General features: G+C 48.5%; 1 protein-coding gene across 2 annotated transcripts in view; it reads left to right on the top strand.

The window, feature by feature from the left end:
- Positions 1-23,481, top strand: part of ZBTB48 (zinc finger and BTB domain containing 48) — a 478,630-nt gene that overhangs the window by 67,189 nt on the left and 387,960 nt on the right. Inside the window, exon 2 of one of the 2 annotated variants that reach the window (XM_069610428.1) lies at positions 22,980-23,054. The exons of the other annotated variant lie outside the window; for it this stretch is intronic. The gene's annotated coding sequence lies outside the window, so the exon portion shown is untranslated. The remainder of the gene's footprint in view (positions 1-22,979; positions 23,055-23,481) is intronic. 2 annotated transcript variants of the gene reach the window in all.

Genomic DNA, 23,481 nt, shown 5'->3' with positions numbered 1-23,481 from the left:
AAAATACGCCTTCAACCTAAAACAGCTAAGTTCCCTCCTTCTGAATTACTAAAAGGCAGTTGTGGCAAAGTCGTGTGTTTGCCATTAGATCTTAAAGAAAATGTAGACACTCTGGGAGTGCAACGGCCAATAGATCAATCTTTATTATCCTAGTGAATGGTGTACCTACGAAAGGCAATTTATTTTGTCAACAACTAGTAGCCTTAAAGTTAGAGAAGCCCTACAATATCCTAAACGGAACAATGAATAAACTTTGCAGAAAACCTAAGGGAAACCACCAAAATAATTTAGGATTCCTCATAAAAAGGCCAATTTGAACTTGTAGATCCTATTACAGCATCCAATATTTTAGAAAAGTATACAATACCCACTGAACTCCAAAGACCGCATAGACGATGCACTAGAAACATATCAAATGCGGAAAGGCAAAGTATCTCCAATCAACATATGGGGAAAAAAGTGTAGAAGCACAAGCCTTTCCTCTGCTCTTTCCTACTGGAAAAGGGGAAGGTATGATGAAAGATGCATACAAATAACAGCATCTGAATACCGCTCTTTGCAAATGTATTCTGAAGATCCCAGATTCAGACAAAACGTTGAATCCATATTCCACCTCCTGTTTGAAAGTGAACTAGCAACTCTGTTATAGAGTTGCACACACATTGAAAATGGGTTCCAATTTTTTAAACATGTCTGCTACGCAACTACTTCAAAAAGGTACAAGACAAAGATGACGTTTTGTAGCCAAGTATCACAATCTCTTGACAAACCTGCGTGGTACAAAAGAATACTGGTTTCGACATCACGCGGATGTACAGTGTATGCTACGGAATCTTGGCCCACCCACATGTGTCACTTTAAGTTGTGCAGAGTATGCATGGGAAGACATGCACGTGTTCCTACGCATAGCAAACGAAAAAAAAGCAGGGATAGACCTAAAACCACCAGGAGAACTCTGCTCTCTTGACCCTGTAAATGTATAAAAGTACTTCCACCACTGCTTTATTGCCATGCTGCACTTCATCTGTAATAAAGCAATTCCTTACTTCGGAGAAGTGCAACACTTATTTTGGAGAAAGAAATATCAATCAACATGCTTTTGTGGATTAAAGATGCTCCTAAATGTGGTCAGGACAGTGATGCCGCTGTTTTGTAGATCATTCACAAATATGTAACTTGCGACATCCCTTCAGAAAGCACACATAGTGAGCTAAATACACAAATTGTACGGTTTCAAAGACATAAATGTGGCAAATTTTGTCGACACGGATGTAAAAACAAAAGCAAATACTACACCAAGTGCCGCGTTGGTTTCCCTAGACCAGTTTCAGCAAACGGACAAGGAAACGGCTTCATGTCCTCTGTTAGATACAGTGTGAAAAGCAAATCGCCTAAGAACACATGCTGCATTAAAAGAAGTAAAGCTTCAAAGTACATCAATGATTACAATGCAATCAATGCCCTCTTGTGGAATGCAAACGTAAATATACAGTACATTGTAGACAATTCCACTGCTGTTGCACGATGTGTCACATCCTACCTAACCAAAGCTGAGAAAACAGAGCTGAAAGACCTCTGGGATGATATATCATCTGACAAAACCCTCTCACAAAAATTATACAGCTTTGGCATAAAAATGCTCTCCCATAGGGAATGCGGTTGCTACAAAGCTGTATACCATTTAACAGACGCATCCTTATTTGGAAAATCTGAAAACAGTCTTGCTAAGCCCTGGACATGCTGCATCTAGAAAAAGAGGCTCAAATTGTACCAAGACATAGAAACAATAGCCAAAAACAATCCCAACAGCCAGGACATTTTGAAAAACAATTTATTGGACACATACTACCCAAACAGGAGTACTGCTTTGGAAAACACGTGCCTATACCACATAGCCCAACATGTCTCATACAAGAATAATATTAAACCCGATGGGGAAAAAAAGGTAAGTACAAAGTGAAAACTTGTATAGGCATCCTTGTTAAACTTACCAAACTCAGCCTGTTTAATCATATAAAGCTATCATTTAAAAATCCTCAACATAGAAAACTTTACTACATGTCCCTACACCCAACTTTTTTAACCATGGAGAAAAGAAGATGATTTATTAGGCACCCATGACTCCTATGAAGATGCTTCCAATGCAAATGAAAGCAGTATAACACATATCAATTTCAAGCAGAACAAAAACATGTTGGACATTGAACAAGAGGAAAACAGTTCCAACAAAACTAAATGAAGACACTCCCGAGGGTAGTCAACCTTCTGTTACAGGAAGCCAAGAACCACTTGTAGAGCCATGACTGAAGTAGAAAACGCCACGTGTCAATATGAGGAATGTGAAGGAAACTTTCCTCTGCTGAAATCACAACTCAATGATGAGCAACGTTGCATTTTCCTGGAAGTAACTAAAGAAATTGAACATGGTGTGCAGCACGACAGTAACACTTGTAGCGGTCAAAATTAAAAACCTGTACTCACGTATGTAAGTGGTGAAGCTGATTCAGGCAAAACATTCTTAACAAAAATCATCAGCAAGTGCCTCCAAATATTTACAAACAACAAGCTTTCAGCTGTTGAAACAGCCCCCACAGGTTTAGCTGCCTACAACATAGGAGATGTTACTTTACACCAACTGCTGCTCCTTCCAGTAGAACACCAAAACAAATTAGAGCACTACAAACTTTCAACAGAAACTGCTATGGAGCTACACAGAATTCTGAAACGAATGAAAATGCTCCTAATAGATTAGGTGAGCATGGTCTCCAACCTAATGTTGGCTTTGATTCACCTCAAATTGCAAGAGGTCCTTAAAACTAACTACGAAGAACTCTTTGGAGGAAAACACGTTATTTTTTTCGGAGATCTCCTACAATTAACAGCATTGAAAGTTGAACCTAGTTTTAAAACTAGTAAGAGGAGATAACTTAAATATTGCATGGTTTGGAGGAGGGAACCTGTGGTTTGTGTAAATGTGTGTCAGAGGTAAGACTGAGTTTTTTTTGCTTTAATTCTGGCTTGTAAACGTGCTATTTTGTCAAGAAGAGCTTTCTGTATATTGGTGCACCAGGTGAAGTCTTTGGTACAAGTGTCAGGACGTGGTATAGGGGATTCTAGTTCTTTGAGGATATTAAATGGTTCTTTCATGCTTGATTTAGCTTTAATGATTCTATCATTAAAAGTTTCACTTTTGGTTTGATGAATGTGGTTTTGTAGATGTTAGAGGAGTTTAAGAATTTTCCCTTATTTGGTGCTGAACGGAGGCTCTTCCATAAAGTTTCAGCATTTCTTTTGTTACTGCGCAAAGTTCTGAGGTTGGGGGTGTACTTTGAATTAAGGTGGGCATGTGGTATAGCTTTGCGCATTTTCAGTGGCGCTAAAATGTTAATGGCTTGATGTAGTGTTTTGTTGTACATATCTACTAGTGATGTGGGATCAGTGTTAAAGTTCTGTTGATTAGTAATAGGTTGTATTAAAGGAATTAGATTTTCCACTGTTATATTTCGGTTATTTCTCGTGAGGGCCTGAGGTGCCAAAGTGTTACATTGGTTTAGTATGTTCATGTCCTGTATAGTAAATGAGATGATGTGGTGATCTGACCAGACACAGGGTGCGTTAGATAATATATTAGTGTCTCAATTGAGGTCTGAAATCCAATCTAGGATTCTCCCTTTGCTATGTGTAGGTTTGGTAATGCGATGTGAGGAGTCTAGTTCCAATAAGGTGTTGGCAAGGGCCGGGGCATTGTCGTCATCTGAATCATCGAGGCCAAGATTAAGGTCCCCCAGCAGCATAATTTGAGAACCAGGTTTGGTTTTGGTGGTAAGGACAGCTGTAATATCTTCCTGGAAGGTGGTAATTGGACCTGGAGGTCTATATATAAGGTGTATAGTTTAGGTACGAGATGCAGTGAGTGGTAAGTTAATGGACAAGAGTTCTCCGGACGGGAATGGCTGCTTGGGTAAGGTTCTTAGGCCAAGTTGTGACTTGGCAATAAAGGCGACCCCTCCGCCTCTGGAGGCTTCCCTGTCTAGTCTGATGATGGTGTAGTTGTCCGGTATAGCTACTGAGAGTGATGTGACTGCCGCAGCATGAAGTCAGGTCTCAGTTATAGCTAGGAAATTGAGCTTGTTCAGCGTTATGTGGTCGACAATGTCTAGTGCATGTGCTACTAGGGAAATAGCATTTATGAGCAATCCCTTGACGAAGGGGTTGCCGCTGATCAGATTAGATTTTGTAGGGGTAATGTTTGTTATTAGGTTGGAAACATTATTCGTTGTGGTGTTCATAGAGGTATCTGTTTTATTCCTCGTGGACCAGATGTTGGTGTTGGTATTATTTCTATAGTTAGTTGGAGGAGAGTAGGCCTTCTTAAGTCTAGAGCCTAGCCTGGAGTTTTTGATTATAATGGTCGGACTGAGTTTGCTTCTGCAGTTAGTTGGGGAGAGAGTTTTTTTTTTTGTTAGTCTAGATCCTAGCCTAGAGTTTCTGATTAAGGTCGGGCAAGGTTGGTTAGGTGTTGGTCTTGAAGCGTAGAGCTGGATCCATTGGGTGCGTATGAGCATTGAAGTATTGCTTGGTAATGATAGGTCAGTGAGGTTGTGTTTATCTGTCTGCAGGTGGCAGGAAGGCAGGGATTTGGTCGGTGTAATCATATCAGAGCAAGGTAGTGCCGTGGACATCGATAAGGAGATACTGGGTTTGCTAGGCCTGATGTGATGGCCAATGGATAGTGGCTGAGTGTCATGACTCCCCACCTTGTCAGTGGCTGCTAGTGCCCATGGCGCCATTTTCGGCAAAAGGAATGCGTTAAGTATGAGTGTTAGGCATGTAATTGTACAGGTAAACAAGTGCATGACTAGGCAAACTTAGGTTGAGTTCGGAGATGCGACACAAGAGCGACGGGTCAATAACTAGCAAGTGGGAGTTTGCAAGGATCTATGTCTAACCGGCTGTATTTTACATAGAAGTAGGGCTGACAAGCGGCATTGACGATAGACAGTGGCTAACTACTACATATGAGATGGCAGTTTAACAGTAGTTGTGGCTAACATGCTGCGTTTGCAGGGGAACAATATCTAATATCATACTGCGTTTACAGGGAATCGGAAACTAGCATTTGCATCGAACAGTCGTTGACATAAGGCATTGGCAGGAACAATGTCAAATATGCTATATTTACAAAAGATCGGAGGCTAACAAGAACAATTACGTCGCACAATTGGTTGGTATGCAGCATTCGCCGTGAACAATGACTAACATGCTACGTAATGTGCTGGTATATGGCTAGCAAGAAACATTGAGAGCAGCACCCAAAGGTAGTAAACATTAGCCGCTATCTCAGCGTAAGGGCAAGGGACTTTACGGCCGTTTAATTTAGTGTGAGGTAGCATACATAGGTCTACTGACAATGAGGGTCAATGGCTAGCAATGTAGTTGCTGCGCATTTATCAGGAAGTTTCAAACAGGCTGAAAAATAAGTTGTAGGTGAGCGAGGTAGAGTCTTGGTAGATACGTAGTTTTAAAAAAAAAATGATCAGAAGGAGAGTTAAAACATTATGTGATTTAAGACCGGAGTAAGTGTAGTCTTGGACACGGTTCAGAACCAAGGGGTAATAGTCATATGGCATGACTAATGCATCATGAAGCAGATTGTGACGACAGCACTGGCACGTGGTGCTGTAAGTGTACAACGTACAGGGTATCTAATGTACCGCTATGATGTATCCCAGTAAGTCTTGGGCAAAGGACTGAATCAGGTCCATAGGCACAATATGTTCAAAGTACAATAAGTTTAGCAATACTAGCTGTGTACCAGCTTTCTAGTAGATACTGGCATAAGCTTACCGCAGGTGTCGGCGGAGAAGAGAGTGTAGCGCTCGAGTTGGGCTGTGTGTTGGTGACCAATGCGAAGACGTCTTGGCTTTGGAAGGTCCCCGCAATGCAGGGCGCGTTTCTGTGATTTTTAGCGCTGATCGACGGATCGATATGCCTCAGCGTTTTGGAGGCAAAACAGGACAGCGTGTCTCGCCACACGGCCCTAACAGCTCGGACAGGCACAGACAGGCCCTTGTGATGAGGTCCTTAGGATGCAGGTCTGACTTCCGCCTGCAGGCGCTTTCTATTGGCCAAAATAGGATCAATCTGCCAATGGGAGGGCCGCGTGGAGGAACAGAAGGGCCAGTTAGCAGAATGGTGTGCACACAGCAGACATTTTTAAAGATGCAAAGGTGGCTGCTCGTATTTCATAAAACAGGACGGTAAATACGAATTCGGCAATCTTGTGCAGTGATGCAGACTATGAATTTCGTGGATGGGGTACTTCAAACAGTACTCGCTAAGTGAGGTATATTGCACTCATATTCAGCGATGGCGAGAAAAGGTAAGCTTGCCTTCCAATCTCACCCATTAGGACGGTTGCTGCTCCTGAAGCCAGGGCGATGATACTGGGGGACGGGCTCCTGCCCTCTCTTGTGGAAGTGGATGCTGAGATGATTATCAATCATCCAATTCTGCAGAGATACGTGATAAGAGAATGTTTAAGCATTTGAGTGAGTTTATTTGTGTGCATCATCGGCAGGCATCTGGAAAGGAGTGGAATATGAGTCTAGGATGTCCACAAGGGGTTTCATTTAGCAGTTGAGCAGCCATGGGGACATTACTGAGCCCTGTGGGGTGCCACATCTGATGCTGAAGGTTTGCATGTAATGTGCCCGATTTATTCATGGCCCTTCTGTTCTGTAGAAAGGATAACCATTCAGGGCTTTTCCTTCAGGCCAATTGACTGCTGTAGTATAGTTGACAATGTAAAATGCTAGAGAGTCAATGACATTTCTGGTGAGTTCATCACTGGTAGCCAGGAATACCTTGTTCACATGGAAGCAGCATGGTTTCTGTTCCATAGGCAGGGGTGGAAGAGATTAGGCGCAATTAGACTGGCACATTCAGTTTGGTTGGTGGATGGTGGAAGTATGTTGCTGTGGAACAGGGAGCTATTGACCAGTGCATTGAGAGCAGGTGACGGGGTGGAGATGTTTCATGCGATTGTGGTTGCTATAGCAGGTGGGGCTTTTTTGAGGATGTGTTAATTTTTACAGCTGTCATGATGAAGTTTTCTGAGAAATGTGCCTTAATGCCGAAGGTCCTCTTGCAGACTTCTGTAGACACTTTCTGTTTGTGGGATTTAGGTTTGAATGCAGAGCAGTTGGTGATGCCCTCAATTTTGTCATCAAAGAAAGTGACAAATTCATTAGTGAGTCGCTGTGAAGCAGGTGTGGTTGGGCATCAAGTGTGAAGTTCTTTAGTGACCGTGAATATTTTTGGAGGATTTGTTGGTAGTTTTTGGGACGCGGCTGTAGATGGTTATTTTTTCATGATGGCATGGTTGTATCCTTCATGGTGTCAAAGGCAGGCCACCTTTAATATAATTTGGTGCTTGCCATTTACCAGTATTATCTTTTGAGGAGGGCTAGCTCACGATCAAACCACTTGTTCATGTGTTTTAAGACGTTTCAGGATGTTGGGAGGCAAAGATTCTAGAGCTCTGATAATGTCATTACGCAGGATTTTTTGTATCTTTGAGTTGTAATTCAGTGCCCATTGAAGCAATGTAGGTCTCTTTGAAGTTGGCTACATGACCTGTAATTATAATTCTATAAAAGAATGCGCTTAATACCAGTGAGTGGTTAGCGTGGGATCGGGATTCGAACCTCTGTTGCGTTGCGTTGTCTTGCTTCCAATACAAACGTGTTGCCCCTGAGCTGTCCTGTCTCCCCATGTAACACCGGCTGGGTTTGGAGAGTGGTGACAGGTATTATGCATTTGCGCATAGGGTTATGCACTATGCTCGGTGGGGCTAAATTGTGAATTATACACCCATAAAATATCACTCCAGCCTCACTGCAACGTTTCTTTCAACTACTTAACTCGCAATCTGGGAACAGGCACATTACATTACAGCATTTGTATAGTGCACTGTGGACCCTCAGGCGTAAAGGCGCAGGCAGTTAGACAAACACTTCAATGAATAACAGATATCAAATAATAGATGTGAAAAGAGACACCCAGAAGGGTCAGGGCAGGAAATTCCCAGTTTAATTAAACAAGTATGTTTTTAACTCTTTCTTAAAAGCTGACAATGAACACTGGAATCTTAGGTATTTAGGAAGTTTGTTCCAAAGTTTGGGGGCCACCAGATGGAAATCTCCCTTCTCGGTTTTCGAAGCTCTGCTTCTAGGTTGAGTAAGCCGGTTCTGCCCGCTGGACCTTCTTAGCTCTCTTCCATTGACTTTGTCTGAAATAGAGTCCTGCAAATATGTTGGCATAGTCCCCAATCTGCACTTGAAAGTCATGGTTAAGATCCTGTAGGTGACTCGTGCTTCTATTGGCAACCAGTGAAGAGACCGCCTGGCGTCCGTTACATGGTCTCTTCTTGAGAGGCCCAAAACTGCTCTCACCGCCCTATTCTGCATGGTCTGTAGCCTGTGCAAGTCATGTATACTATGCCCGCCAGTAAACTTCCACAGTAATCCATCTTCGCACCAATGATGGCTCCGGCGATTGTCTATGCACTCGCCTGGGTAATAAGTGGCTTAAGATGGTGCAGCAGTTTAATATAATACGCTGAGGCAGTAACAATACTGTAGACATGGGAACCCATGGACAGGGACTGGTCAAGGGTAACATCCAAAATCTTTATTTTAGGAACTGGTGTAATAAGGTCGGCTCCTAGCCTAAAGGAACAAAAGTTACTGTCCAACTTTTTTATGGCCGTAGGGCTACCCACAATTATTAGTTCCGTGTTATTTTGTTAAGTGCCAGATTATTATTGAGAATCCAATTCTCTATTAAGTGTTTCATCAGCATATTTACTGAACATAATTCCCTCTGCCTCTAGCATAGAGAAAAACTGAGTCATGAATATGTTATATTAGCATGGTGATGTACTAGCACCCTGGGGAACCCCAAAGAGGATCGAAATTGGAGACGCCTCAGCTATTTCTGAGCATACTCTACTGACTCTGTTGTCCAGGAATGATACAATCCACGAGGCCGCCAAAGGAGAAAAATTAGCAACATTGGGTCTCATTAGAAGTTTGCCGGTCCGGTAGTAAAGGCGCCGGTAAGCTACCAGCGATGTTACTACCGGACCGCAAACTATGAGTTGTGCTTGCGGGTGCCTTTCTGCCTGCCAGGTCTGACCTGGCGCTGTCATGGCCACAGGCCCCAGAACACAAAAACCACACCATCTAGTGATGGGGGCAATGGGTCACTTGACTCACTTTTGGGACCCATAAACACAAGGGCCCTGGCTGGACTCCGTCCTGGCGCCTTTGGTGCCAGGCTCAAATAGAGATGTAAGCAGGAACACTTTATTTCAGTGCAAGAGTGCTTTTATTTTACCAGAACTTATCAGGAGCTGAAAACCTTTATTCCAGAGAACATCCTCATGTGCTGACTCATCGGGTGTGGCAGGCAGGCTGAACCTGGTGGGCGTGGCTTCAGAAGCTCAGCTATATAAGCTGCTCCATCCTTAAGGCCGGTGCTTCGCGTTACTGTGCACTCGCGTGCAATGTGACGCTCACCGCCGCTTGGACCAGTTTACTTACCTTTGAAGCCAGGCATTCTCCTGCATACTCACCTCCAGGAAACCGGTGTTTCATCGCTTCATCTGCAGACTCATCTACTGACATCCAGTGATCTTGATCCCGATGCCGCAGCACCGCACTCCGCATCTACAAACTTGGACCCTGTGAAGAAGAAGAAAGACAAGGTTAGAACATCCGTCCTAGAGCCGCCCCGCATTTGAACCCTGCGCGCCCCCTAGTTAACAATTTACCAGCTACTGTACCGCTGCAGCTTCGTTCCTCATTCCCTCCGGCTGCCGCCTCGAGCTCCGCAGCTTCTGCCGGGCCGGCAACATCACCTGCAAGTGAAGAAAGCAAAAGAGCAAACATCAAAAGTGGAACGGACAGCAATACAAGACAACAAACTTTACAATACAACAAAAACACTTGAGGAAAGACAAAGGCAAACAGGAACACTTAGGAAGTATAGTGGCTTAGTCGCAGCAGGACTGGACTACCACGTGCAAGAGACCAGTGAAGGAACTCGGTCCAGATTATACAAGCGCCCCTGCCAGAAGCAGCAGGACGGAGTGCTCGCCAAAACGAATCAACAGGTGAGCTTTCCAGGGACAACGCATCCCACGGGTACCACGGTTTGGGAGAAGGGGTCTGGAAGGGGATCGGACCCACAAGCTGGCATACTCATGCCCCCTATTCTTCATGCAGGAGCAGTCCCGAGCAGCATTACTTATTACCACCAGTCACCACATAAGCGCAGAGGGCGAAGTCGGACCCGAGCGGCCTCACCCCCGGAAGGGCTGCAACCATGCCCCAACGCCTCCGCAGAGACCAGGTGAGCGTAACAGGCGAGCAAAGCAGCACCTGCGAGCACAACTAGTCGGATGCACCGGCACCATTCATGAATGGTGCCGGTGCATCCAACCTCCCCATTCCCATTGAGCCCTACGGGGCTCAAATGGGAATGGGAAGTAATGAATACCAGCAGTGGGGACGGACCGGATCCTGCAGGGCTGTAACGCCTCCGTATGTCCCCATTGCCGGGTGCTGGTAATTTCACAAGTTTGCTGGCAGCTGTGCGGGTGCTACCGCCAAACTCGAGGCCCATTGTCTTGTGTGCATATTTTGTCTACACCGTTTGGTTTCTAATTTACACCCTGTTGTTATAGAGTGGGCTGCATTAACCTCTACTTTTTCCACTTTCCCTGCCTTCTCCAGGGTGATGCATTTGAGGTTAGCGGGTCATGCTTGTCCAATAGAGCAGACCCGCAAGGAGTGCAAACTCCCATGCAGTGTGGGAAGTGGGGAGACCAAGTTAGTTTTTGATGTGGCTGCTGTAGCATCATTACATATCACCACAGGGATCTGTAACATGTGCTTACGTCCCTTAACATTGGTTATTTGCCCTTGGTTTCACCTCCGGTTCATAGCACCTATTGCCGCTTGTCTCCATTTGCTTTCATGCATAATTTTTTTTCTCCAGGGTCACATTCATTGTTTCATCATTCATGGAAATTAGTTCTTGTCACCTCCTTCCAGACCCTTAAGCAAACCAGCTCACTGCGCTCACCATACCATCTAGGCTGAGCAGGTGAAAGCGGGCTCAGTAATCCACTTGGTGAGTGCCCTCCTTGACAATTTGCGTTGTTTGCTGCGTTGTGCTTTTGAATTTGTTGCCGGTGTCCTCTGTTTCACTGCTCCCTCTGCGGTCATCTTCCCCTCCTTCCCGCCTGCCTCCTATTCCGCCCACCCCCCTGATTGGCCTTTCCTTCTTTCATCACTGACCTTCCCTGGGCAGCCCGCTTCCCGGCAGCCCCTGCGGCTAACGGCCCCAAGGCAAAGGGCGGCTCCCACAGAGGCGGCTCCTGGCTGTGTCTGCAGGTGTCCGCATAGGAAGCCAGCTGCCAACCGTCAACCAAGTTAGACCCTCTCGCTAAGCTGCATACCCCTGTCCACATAACAAATCCTCAGACTAGGTGTGTTTGTGTTTTTTTTTTTTCCCTCGTTTTTTAAAACAATTGCATTGTGAAAGTAGTTAAAATTGCACTGTGAAACCTCAGCCTTTTCTCCTCTTTCGGGATTCTCCAACTTAGGTGTATTTTTCCTCCCGTTTAAAAAAAAATTGCATTGTGAAAAAAGTAATTAAAATCAAAAGTGTCAGTCATCTTGTCCAATTGTCAACTTGTCTCGCCTCTCTCTGTCTGCTTGCACCCTGCCCTGTGTCCTTCCCTAATGTTCTCCCCTTCCTCTTCACTCTTCTCCCTACCTAATCTATGGTGCTCTCTGTCTCTCCTATCTTCTCTAACTGCTAACTGCTTCTCTATCGACGATCCTGCTCTCCTCACTAAATCTGGTAAGAAGAAGTTTAAAAAGGACATGCTGGTCTCCAACCCAGCCCTCCCTATCGCTGACACCTATACCAGTGCCTCCTCCAGGCAAATTTTCACTTTCACTGACATCCTCTTTGTTATTCCCTCACCAGACATAAGGACTCTACATATGGTCTCTGTACTCTCTCCCTTCTCTTCCTCTCCCATTAATGGTGGTAAACGGTGGGAGGCCCTCCTGGCCTCCTTCCACTCCTCGAAGGTCATCATTAACGTTTATGTGTTAAAATGCACCGTATTGGTCCAAGGCCCTCAGGCCAACCTTCTCCTCTTCGATAGATGTTTCCTCCGCCTCATCAATTTATTTTCTTCTCCGGCTGTCACTTCTCTCCCTTCCACGGCTTCCTCGCCTACCCCTGCTGTCTCCTACTTGGCTACCTTGCTCTCCGCTCCTTCCCTTTCTACCCCCCCCCCCTCGGGCTTCTCTTACAACTCCGCTGGGCGTACCTCTGATTTGTACCCCTCGCCGGAAGTCTTTCAAGGATGGCAACTTTCTCCATATTGCCACTCTAAACTCTCGCTCAGCTGTCAAACACTCCTCAAACATCTGATGCCTTCTGGAGGAACTTGACCTCGATGTCCTTGGTCTCACCAAGACATGGTTTACAGCCAGCTCTGTCACAAGCTTTGATACTCTCCTCCCTGACGGCTACAAGATCCTCTCCGTCCCAGGTCCAACCGTTCCGGAGGGGGTGTAGCCCTGCTCTTCCCCGAGTGGATTCCTGCCTCTGTCATTCCTATGCAGGCCTACTCCTCTTTCGAATGCCTCATCTCGCTCTCTCTCTCTCGCTCTCTCTCGCTCTCTCTCTCTTCTCCCCTCTGGGCCGACTCATTCTGTACGTCACACTCCGGATGTTCTGATCTCCTCTGACCTTCCCCTCTCCATCCCCCTTACATCTCCTCTCTCCTGGAGCAATCACTTTCTCCTTCTCCTCCCAGCTTACCCTCTCTACCCCACAGGCCAAGCCTACTCCAGCACTGCCACCCACCTTCTCGGTCATCCGACTCATGAGGCGCGTGTCAGTTGAGGCTTTCGCCGCCACTTTCTCACCTCCCCAAACCCCTTTGGCTAACTCACACCCTGACACAGCCCTCTCCATGCTCCACTCTGCTATATCTGATACTCTCAATGTTCTTGCCCCTGTCATGAGGATCCGCCTGAAGCCCAAAGCCAAGTGCAACTACTGGTAGGACTCAGACCTCATCACCCTCAAATGCAAGTGCAGGGTGGCTGAGAGGAAAGGGCGGGCTTCTGGTACATTCTCTGAAAAACTGGCCTGCTTCCTGCTCCAAAGGTAATACTGTTTCGAGGGGATTGGGTCCTCTGACCTATTCCATATCTATTTCAGGTAATGTCCACAGCTGTGCTGCTTTGGAAAATCTTCGGCGTCTACGTCCTGCGTCGATGACGTCGATGCGCCGTACCCGAGGACCTCCGCCGACGTTACCCGATGTGATAAGTAGGACGCACGACGCCCATAGCCTCAGTTCTGTTTTTTCCGCTAACGTGTTCGCTTCGTGAATCTCGGTACGCCTTGACTCTTTGGAGTTTGCTGTTTTCTTCTCGGTTCGTTGAACCTGTTCGGTTTTTTGTGAAGACCTGTTTGTGGCGATGTCTACTTCGTCTTCAACCGCGCGTCAGGGCTTCAAGAAATGCGGGACTGTGGGTCCAAGATGTCGGTCACGGACTCGCACGACGCCTGCCTCTGGTGCCTCGGGGAGGCCCACGATACGGACAACTGTGTCGACTGCCAGTCGCTCACGGCAAAGGCCTTGCAGGAAGGCAAGAAGAAGCTGTCGGTAGGTCTGGTGTCTAAGCCCCGGAAGTCGAGGTCTGCGGGGCTTTCGACGGATGACTCGAGAGGTGACTCTCTGAGTCATCGTCAGAAGTCCAGTGGGTCTCCTTCCAGGAGTCGGTCTCGCCACTCCTCTGCCTCTTCGAGGCATTCCCGGAAGCGCTGGCATCGGTCGCCTTCCCCGTCCTCTTCCGAGGACTCCACCCGTCGGCGGGTCGCTTATTCCTCCATGCAAGCGACACCGGAGGAATGGGCTTCCTTCAGGAAGCAGATGCTAGCGATTCTTGAATCGCAGGGCACCGGTCCGTCCGCGCCTCCGAGTGGGGTCAGTCGGCACCGGTCGAGAGACACCGCTTGTGCGCCTTCGGGCTTGGTTGGTCGGCATGGCTCGTGGGAGAGGTCCCGCTCGGACAAGGGTAGCCGTTCTCGCCATGCCCGTTCCAGGTCCCGGTCCTCGACGCGCTCGAGACCGCCTGATCCTGTGCCTTCTTCGAAGAAGACGTCGACGCCTGTGGCGCTGAGGTCGTCGACGATTTCTCTCGAGGATCCGCCTCCGAGGGGGTCGTCGACGCTGTCGGCGCCTAGGTCATCGACAGACCCGCTCGGAGCTCCGGCTTCGAGGCCTGTGTCGACGGCATCGATGCTGGCGGCGCTGCAACTGATGTCGACGCCGATTCGCTCTACGCTGTTTCTCATTCGGCGCCCTCGACGCCTTTTGAGGCGGTGGTGTCGGAGGGGCCCCGTGGCAGGGGGTTAGCCCCTTGAAAGGCTTTGGCTAAGGTCTGGCACTGCTTTGGGCCCCAGATGTCTTCCTCTCACCGCCTGGAGTACATTTCAGAGGGTGATGAAGGCTCTGATGACGGCTTGGTTACGGTTACGGTACCAGATGAGCTTATCTCGGGCCATAGCCAGTTTGATGACCTGAGGCAGTCACTGCATGATGCCAGTGGACTGGACACCTCTCCGGAGGTGGAGTTTTGTAGGCCGGAGCCTGGCACTCATGCCGATTCTTCATATCGGCGCCTTATGTCTCGGGTCACCGAGTACTTGGGTTGGTCGTTTCTCCCAGTGGAGTTCGTTCAGGATGATCTCACGGACATCCTTGATCTTGGTCCCCCCCCACTGACCCGGTATTGCCGTTTCATATGGCTCTGCAGAGAAGGGTGGCGGCGGCTTAGACTGCTCCGGAGAGTCTCCCGGCAGTGGGCAAGTCTTTGTCGCGAAAAAACCGTCCAGCCAGTAGCGACCCCTGCTACTTGTCCAGGCACCCCACTCCAGAGAGTTTGGTGGTGCAGGCGGCTACGGCCCTGGCAATGCAGGCGTCGTATCCTACCATCCCTCCCGATAGGGACGACAAACGTTTTGACGGCTGGGCGAAGAAAGTTTTTTTCTTCAGGGGGTATGACGCTTCAGGCGGTCAACTCCATATGTGGCTTGTCTCATTTCACACACACTCTGTGGAACTGTGTTGCATTAGCGGCTGAACGTATTCCCGAAGGGGACGAACGGATGGTTTCCTTGCTATGGTTCAGGATGGCAAGGATGCCATGTGTGAGGCCGTTCAGTCGGGTTTGGACATGGCAGATTGTGTCAGCCGGTCCATGGCGGCGAGCACCGTAATACGCAGGTTTGCGCGGTTGCAGAAGTCTGGGTTCGGTCCTAATGTGCAGTCCCGGCTCCTCAACATGCCCTTTGACGGTGAACATCTTTTTGGCAGCAAGGCTGACGAGAGCCTTGAGAGGTTGCAGACCTCCAAAGCTGCAGCGAAGTCGTTGGGCGCTGCAGTTCGACAACCTCCGCCTTTTCGTCCTAGGGGACAGCAATGGAGGGGAGGTTCCTTTCGCTATTACTCGTCCTTCAGTAAAGCGAGAGGAGCTAGCAGTCAAAGAGACCACCGTAAGAGTGCCAGAGGTAGAAACAAGGGTACTCGAGGTGCCAAGGCCGCTCGGGCAGTTGCCTCTTTGCCCTCAGGCAACGCCGCAGCCTCTACCACTCAGTCATGAGGCCAGGTCCCATGGTTCGCCGATTGGGGGAAGGCTGGCCAAGCATCTTGTAGAGTGGCGAGCCATTACTTCAGATGTGTGGGTTCTGGAGATCATAACCCACGGCTACTTTCTTCCCTTTCGGCAGAGGCCTCACGACAATCCACCTGGGAACCTCTCTTTGAAGAGACCGGATCCGCTCCTTGCGCAGGAAATTCAAGCCCTGCTGGAGAAAGGCGCCATAGAACTGGTGCCTGTAGCGGAGAGGAACAAGGGATGGTATTCCCCTTATTTTTTGATTTCGAAGAAAGACGGGGGATTGAGACCCATCATGGACTTGCGCGGTTTGAACAAACTCCTCAGGAAGGACAAGTTCAAGATGGTTACTCTCTCTCAAGTCCTCCAGGCCCTTCAACTTCAGGACTGGTTGGTGTCTCTCGACCTCAAGGAAGTTTACTTCCATGTGCCGATCCATCCCAAGCACAAGAAGTACCTGAGGTTCGTGGTTGGCGACTTGCACTTTCAGTTTCGGGTCCTGCCGTTCGGATTGACCTCCGCCCGAGGGTTTTCACCAAGCTCATGGTGGTGGTTGCAGCGCATCTCAGGAAAGGGGGGATTCACGTCTACCCCTACCTGGACGATTGGTTGATCAGTGGGAGCTCTCCCGAGCAAGTCCTGGATCATCTGTCTGTCACCTGCCACTCCCTTCACAAGCTGGGCTTCTCCCTCAATTTAAAGAAGTCCCATTTGACACCAACGCAGCGGCTCAGTACATCGGAGCAGTGCTCGACACATCCCTGGGGCAGTGTTTTCCTCCCCAGGTAAGGGCTCTTCACATTCAGCAGATGGTGCACAAGTTTCAAATTGCCCAGAATCTCCCAGCGTCCGAGTTCTTGAGACTGCTCGGCCTCATGGCATCCTGCATTCTTCTGGTGCCAGAGGCTCGTCTGCGGATGAGATCTTTGCAGTGGGCACTCAAGCTCCAGTGGTCTCAGTCCTCCGACAGGCTGTCAGACCTTGTTCAGGTGCCGCCCTCGGTCGCCCAGGACCTTCTGTGGTGGGCCGTCAAAGGCAATCTGATGAAGGGGGCCCCATTTTGGCTGCCCTGGCCGGAGGTGACGATCGTGACGGACGCATCCCTCACGGGATGAGGAGCTCATGCCAACGAGTTGATAGTCAGCGGTCGTTGGTCTCCGTCGGAGTCCAGACTCCATATCAATCTGTTGGAGTTGAGGGCCGTCAGGCTTGCCCTGAAGGCTTTCCTGCCGACTTTGCGAGGGAAGAGTGTCCTGATTCTAACGGACAACACGGTGGCCATGCACTACCTCAACAAAAAGGGGGGGCAGGGTCACTTCCTCTGTGCAGGGAGGCGATGCAGCTCGAGTTCTGGGCCATCCAGCAGGAAGTTTCGATCTCAGCCATTCTTCTGGCTAGAGACGGCACTGAGGCGGCGGACGCTCTGAGCAGGCAGAGCACGATCTCTCACGAGTGGGAGCTGGCTCGGGAGATTCTCCTGGAGATCTTCACCCTTTGGAGGACCCCTCAAGTGGATCTCTTCGCCTCCAGTGTCAACCGGAAGTACGAAAGGTTCTGCTCGCTGGAATTTCCGCCAAAAGGAGCCTTAGGAGACGCATTCGTGGTGGAGTGGTCATTCCCACTGCTGTATGCGTTTCCTCCAGTCCCCGTCATCCCGCAAGTACTGCAGAGGTTACGGAGGTTCGGTTCCCGGATGATCCTCATTGCTCCGGCGTGGGCCCGGAGGACGTGGTACCCGGACCTTCTCGACTTGTCCATCTGCCCTCCACGTCGTCTTCCCTACCGAGATGATCTCCTCTCACGGGAGGGGGGGTCAGGTTCTCCATCCAGAGGTCAGATCCCTCAACCTTCACGCTTGGCTTCTGAAAGGTTGAGGTATAAGGATTGCGACCTCCCTGAAGACGTGATGGAGGTGTTGCTCTCGGCCAGGCAGCCGGCAACAAAGTCTCTGTACCGTTGCCGTTGGAGAGAGTTCTGCGACTGGTGCAGAGTTAAGAATGTGGATCCTTTTGAATGTGACATTCCCATGGTTCTGTCTTTTTTGCTTTCCTTGGCCCACAGGGGCTTGCAAGTGGGGACCGTTAAAGGTTACCTGGTGGCGCTGTCCATATTTAAGCGCTCGTCTGAAGAATGTTCCTATTTTAAGATTCCTTTAATTTCTCAGTTTTTGAAAGGGCTCACTAATGTGTTTCCTCCGTCACCTTTTCTGGTGCCCGGTTGGGATTTGAACCTTGTTCTTAAGTTTCTTATGGGTGCTCCGTTTGAGCCTTTGCATTCTTGCCCTTTGAGACGGTTAACTCTGAAAACTGTGTTTTTGGTTGCGGTTACTTCCGCTCACAGAGTGAGTGAGTTACAGGCACTTTTAGATAAGCCGCCCTTCACTGTGTTTCATAAGGACAGGGTTGTCCTTAGAGTTCGTCCTTCTTTTCTTCCGAAGGTGGTTTCGGAATTTCATTTGAGCCAGAAGGTTGTTCTTCCGGCGTTCTATCCTCCTCCACATCCTGGTAAGGAAGAGGAGAGGCTCCATAGGTTTGATCCTAGGAGAGCGTTGAGCTTTTATATTTCGCGCATGTCCCGGGTCAGAGTGGACGATCAACTTTTCATTGGTAACGCTGGAAAGCGTTTGGGACAAGCTGTGACGAAACAGACTTTATCTCGTTGGATTATTTTAGCTATCTCCGAGTGTTACCGCTTGGCGGGTAAGGACCCTCTGGCTGGCTTGTGGGCCCATTCTACCAGGGGAGTGGCTGCGTCTACTGCCCTGCAGAGGGGTGTTCTTATTCGTCACATCTATCATACACCAGGGCTTCAGTGCATACTTTTGTACGGCACTACTCCCTCGATTCCATCCGAGGGCAGGATCTGGCCTTTGGCAAGGCAGTCCTTTATTCCGCAATTTGATTGGGCATGCTAAATTTGTGTTCTAAATTCTTTTCCCACCTCCTTGCTTGGTACTGCTTTGAGAGTCTGTCATAGATATGGAATACGTTGGAGGACCCAATCCCCTAGAAGAACAAGTTACTTTCTTACCTGGTAACGGTCTTTCGATGGGATGTTCCGACGACGTATTCCATATCGCTCCCTCCCTACCTTCCCCGCTGCAGAATTTCTTTTGCGATTGCAGCTTGCGTTCCGCAAGGCCTTGTGTGTCTGACTGGCAGAAAACTGGTGGCGCACGTTCTGGGGGAAAAAACTATAACTGAGGCTATGGGCGTTGTGCGTCCTACTTATCACATCGGGTGACGTCGGCCATCGGAGGAGGTCCTTGGGGACGGCGCATCGACGTCATCGACGCAGGTCGCAGACACCAAAGATTTTCCGAAGCAGCACAGCTGTGGACATTACCTGTCATAGATACGGAATACGTCGTCGGACCATCCCATCGAAAGAACGTTACCAGGTAAGAAAGTAACTTGTTCCTCTGTCTGCACCAAGAAGAGAGCTCCCATCCAAGCCTACATCTCTGTGGCATCTAACAACTCGGCTGAACTCTTTAAAATCTGCAAGGAACTGGCCAATCCTCCTGCAGTCTCTACCTCTACGGTCCCTTCCCAGGCCCTCTGCACGGCACTGGCTTCTCATTTCATCTCTAAAACTCGGGACATCCTGTCCCCTCTCTCCTCTTCCCCCCTCCGCCCTCTGCCCCCTGCTCTTCCCGTGGCCCTTCTTCGGCCACCTCTCCTCCCTCCTTCTCTGCCTTTCCCCTGTTCTCCCCAGATGAGGTTTCTAGACCAGTCCGATCTACGAAAGTCTCGTCAAAACAGGTTCATCCCTGTTCCTCCAGAACCATCAAGGACCACATTGAATCCCTGGCTCCTGCTTTGGTCGACTTCTGCAACCACTCCTTCGCCACTGGAGTCTTCCCTTCCCCCCTGAAGCACTCCCTTGTGCACCCTCATCTTAAGAAACCCTCTGCCGACCCGTCCTGCCAGGCTAACTATCGCCCAATCTCCACACCCATTTCCTGGGCAAACTCCTGGAAAAGATGGCCATCTCTCAGCTCATTCTTCACACTGAATCTGTTGGTTGTCTCCATGATCATCAGTCTGGCTTCAGAGCTGCCAGAAGCACAGAAACCGCTCTCCTGAACATCCGTGAAGAACTGCTCTCCAACCTTGATTCCAATACCCCCTGCGTCCTCATCTTACTTGATCTCTCATCTGCCTTTGACACAGTCAACCATGCCATCCTGCTCAACCGTCTCCCTGATAACCTGGGTATCACCGGTAAGGCCATGGCGTGGCTGACTTCTTTCCTCTCTGATCGACCCTCCCAGTTTCAATTTGGGTCCTTCCTCTCCTCCTATCTCCATCTCTAGCTGCGGTGTTCCCCTCGGGAACACCAGGGGAACCTCTCTCCCTGGCTGTTCAACCAATACCTGGGAGTTCTTGACCACCGCATTGCCACTCACTGCCCCAACTTCAAGTGCTATGCGGATGACACTCGGCTCATTTTTAGGCTACCTTCAGCCACCTCTTCTCCCCCTCATATCCGACTGTCTGTCCGCCATCCAGGAGTGGTGCGCTGCCAATGATCTCTGCCTTAATGCCAGTAAGACTAAGATTCTCCTCATCGGCTCACCCGCTCCCTCCTTTCCTGTCACTCTCTGGCCGGCCTCTCTTGGCCCTCTTCCTGCTCCCACCTTTGAGGCTAAAAACCTACAGGTCATCTTCGACTCTACACTCCTTCTTTCGTCACATCTCTGACGTCTTGAAGAAGTCACACTACCAGCTGCACCTCCTCAGAGGTATTCTTCCTTTCATCTCCTTCCCCCTGTTTCACTGTCACTGTCTCCAGAGTTCTGGTTCTCTCTAGGCTGGACTATTGCAACAGCCTCTTTCTAAATCTGCCTGCTACTACTCTCCGCCCTCTGCAACTCAACTGCGAGACTTGTCCTTGGCCTCAAGCCCAGGGATCGTATCGCTCCAGCACTAAATTCTCTGCACTGGCTCCCATTGGCTATGAGGATTAAGTTCAAAACCCTATTCGTTATCCACAAGGCCTTCTGGGGCCTGGGGCCTCAATACCTTCAACTCTCTCTTCCTAAGTATCTTCCTTCTCAAACTCTTTGCTAATCCGCCTCCAACTCCCTCAGGGTCAGTCGCTTCTCCAAGCAACGAGTTGGTGGTAGATCACTTTCTTCGGGTTGGGCCTCCCTCTGGAACAGCCTCCCTCAAACATGAGGAGAATCATGTCTGGTTCCGGTAGCACCTCAAAACATTTCTCTTTACTTCGTTCTCCCCTCCTCTCCCCTGCTGAATTTCCTGGCTGAAACTGAAACTGCACTGGTTACCTGGCCACCTTCTAATCTCGGGCCCAGGTCCCCTCCCCCGCCAGTCGTACACCTGCACTGCCTCCTGGCAACCCCCGCACATGGGGACTGTTTCTGTATCCCTACAGTCCCACTACCAGCACTTGACCCCCTGTGGATACCTGATGTCTGCACTTACCCTTGCATTTGCCACCAGCTGGCTGTACTTTACCTATTGTGATTATTCTATTATCCCATGTATTGCACTGTCCCCTCCCACTCCCCCCGCACTTCTCCCCTTCCCCCCTTCCCATGCACTTGCGCGATCTGATTGACACTTGGCCTAGTAGGATCATTGTCTCTACCTTCCATCTGTTTCCCCTTCCTTGCCTCGTCGCTCCTTGAAACACTTGTGTATAGGCACGTTATAAATGCCATATCATATAATTGGCAATGCCAATAGTTTGCGTTTTTGTATAGGCATGGGAAAGGCACTGCCTTAGTGATATTACCTGGCCATTGATGGTATCAGGCGCAGGATTGTGTGAGTACCTGGGCATCTAATTGCAGTGCCTGGCAAATGCTGCCAAGCCAAAACTTGTTTTTAAAACGACTTCAGTGAAAGACACGCAGGGCACTTATAAATCGCGTGGCTGAAGGCAGATCTGTTGGAAGACATTATTATTACACCTGTAGCTTGTTTACAACTCCAATTAAGTCATTAACTCTCAGAAGACTGCTTTGAGAATACACTGGCAGGCTCTTTGAGTGCAAAGGTTGATGGAAAGGCTTGATTAAAGCGAGCTCTAAGAGTTCCCATGAGCAGGGAACGGAGAGGGGCTGGAACTGGGTGGGAGTGGTCATATGGATTAGCATGGCCATGGGCAGTCAATGTGTGTGCCCACAAGCATTGTGTCCCTCCTCATATACTATTTCTCCCTATCTGTACTCTAATGCAATAGTTTCGGCTTATAGGTGGCATACCGTTCTATCCATGTTGAGAGCCCTTTTCCTCGCTTGTTTAATTGATTTCTTGGGGTACCCCCTTTCCTTCAAACGATTTTGTAGGTTGTTGGCATGTAGCTCATATTTCTCTTTGTTGGAGCAATTGCGTCTGATCCTCAAAAACTGGCCATAAGGTAAATTGTACCTTAGGCCCTGAGGATGGTAGCTGGTAAAGTGCAATAGACTATTGCGATCTGTTGGTTTTCTGTACAGTTCGGTATGGAGATTGTTTCCTGATCTGTATATATGTAAGTCAAGAAAATCAACCACCTGATAACCGCTGAATGGCCGTTTGACTCCTATACTCATAATGGATCCCCTCTTACCCTGGCATTGGATAAGCCTTTGGTAAGACATAGGCTTCTCAACTAGAGAGCTTTGTTTTCTTTATGTAATATAGCATCTATAGAGAGCTTTGTTTTGAATTATCATTTTAACCATTGAGGTCCCCCTCCACTCACTGCACTCCATTTTTTGTCATTGTTGTTTTTATAGATAGAGACCCTGGGACTACCATTTTTCCACCACACGTCCTGATGAAGGCCTGCTCACCTAGCTGCACTCTACAGCTCCTTTAGGCCGAAACACTGTTGTGTCGACGACAAAACATTACATGAACAGTGTATAGTTTAAACACTGTTGTTGTTGTGACTTTTTATATTATTTCAATGAATGTTGCTTTGTGTCCTCGTTTTGCAACTGCACTGATAGTAATAATTTGCTGTTGTATATTTGTGCATTAAGATCCTTTCTTGTTACGGATTATACCCATTTGTATTGTTTTCCAGAATACCCCTGGGTACTCTATCACCAATATTATTCAGACTATTAAAACACACCAATGTGAAAGAATGTATTTGTATTGATATTTATACATTTTTATATTTGGGAGCTGTGGGACCTCTCACCCTGAAAAAAATGTTGTTTTGTTTACTCAGGGCTCGGTACAGGACATACACGACTGTGACTGAGGGAGGCATTTGAGGGCCTTGGACAAAGATAGTGCCATTCAGGTAAACATTAATGATGACCTTAGAGGAGTGGAAGGGGGCCAGGAGGACCTCCCATCGGGTGCCACTATTAATGGGAGAAGAAAGAGAGCGCACAGAGACCATATGAAGAGTCCATAGGTCTAGCAAGGGAACGACAAAGAGGATGTCAGTGAGGGTCTGTCTGGAGTAAACACTGGTATAGGTATCGCCGATAGGGAGCCCTGGGTTGGAAACCAGGATATCCTTTTTGAACTTCTTGCTACCAGACTTGGTGAGAAGGGCAAGATAGTCAATAGAGAAGCAGTTGGAGAATATAGGAGAAACAGAGAGCACCATAGAGGAGGTGGGGGAAAGAGGAGAGAGTAAGAGGGGTGGAGGTGGGGAGTGGGAAAAGAACAGTAGGGGGGAAGACACTGGGGGTGCAAGCAGACAAAACGGAACGAGATAG

Source organism: Ambystoma mexicanum, chromosome 8 (assembly GCF_040938575.1).
Source record: "Ambystoma mexicanum isolate Mex_15411 chromosome 8, UKY_AmexF1_1, whole genome shotgun sequence".
In the NCBI taxonomy this organism is placed as follows: Eukaryota; Metazoa; Chordata; class Amphibia; order Caudata; family Ambystomatidae; genus Ambystoma; species Ambystoma mexicanum.
The sequence above is the reverse complement of the archived record's forward strand: the minus strand, read 5'-3'. Positions and strand labels throughout refer to the sequence as shown.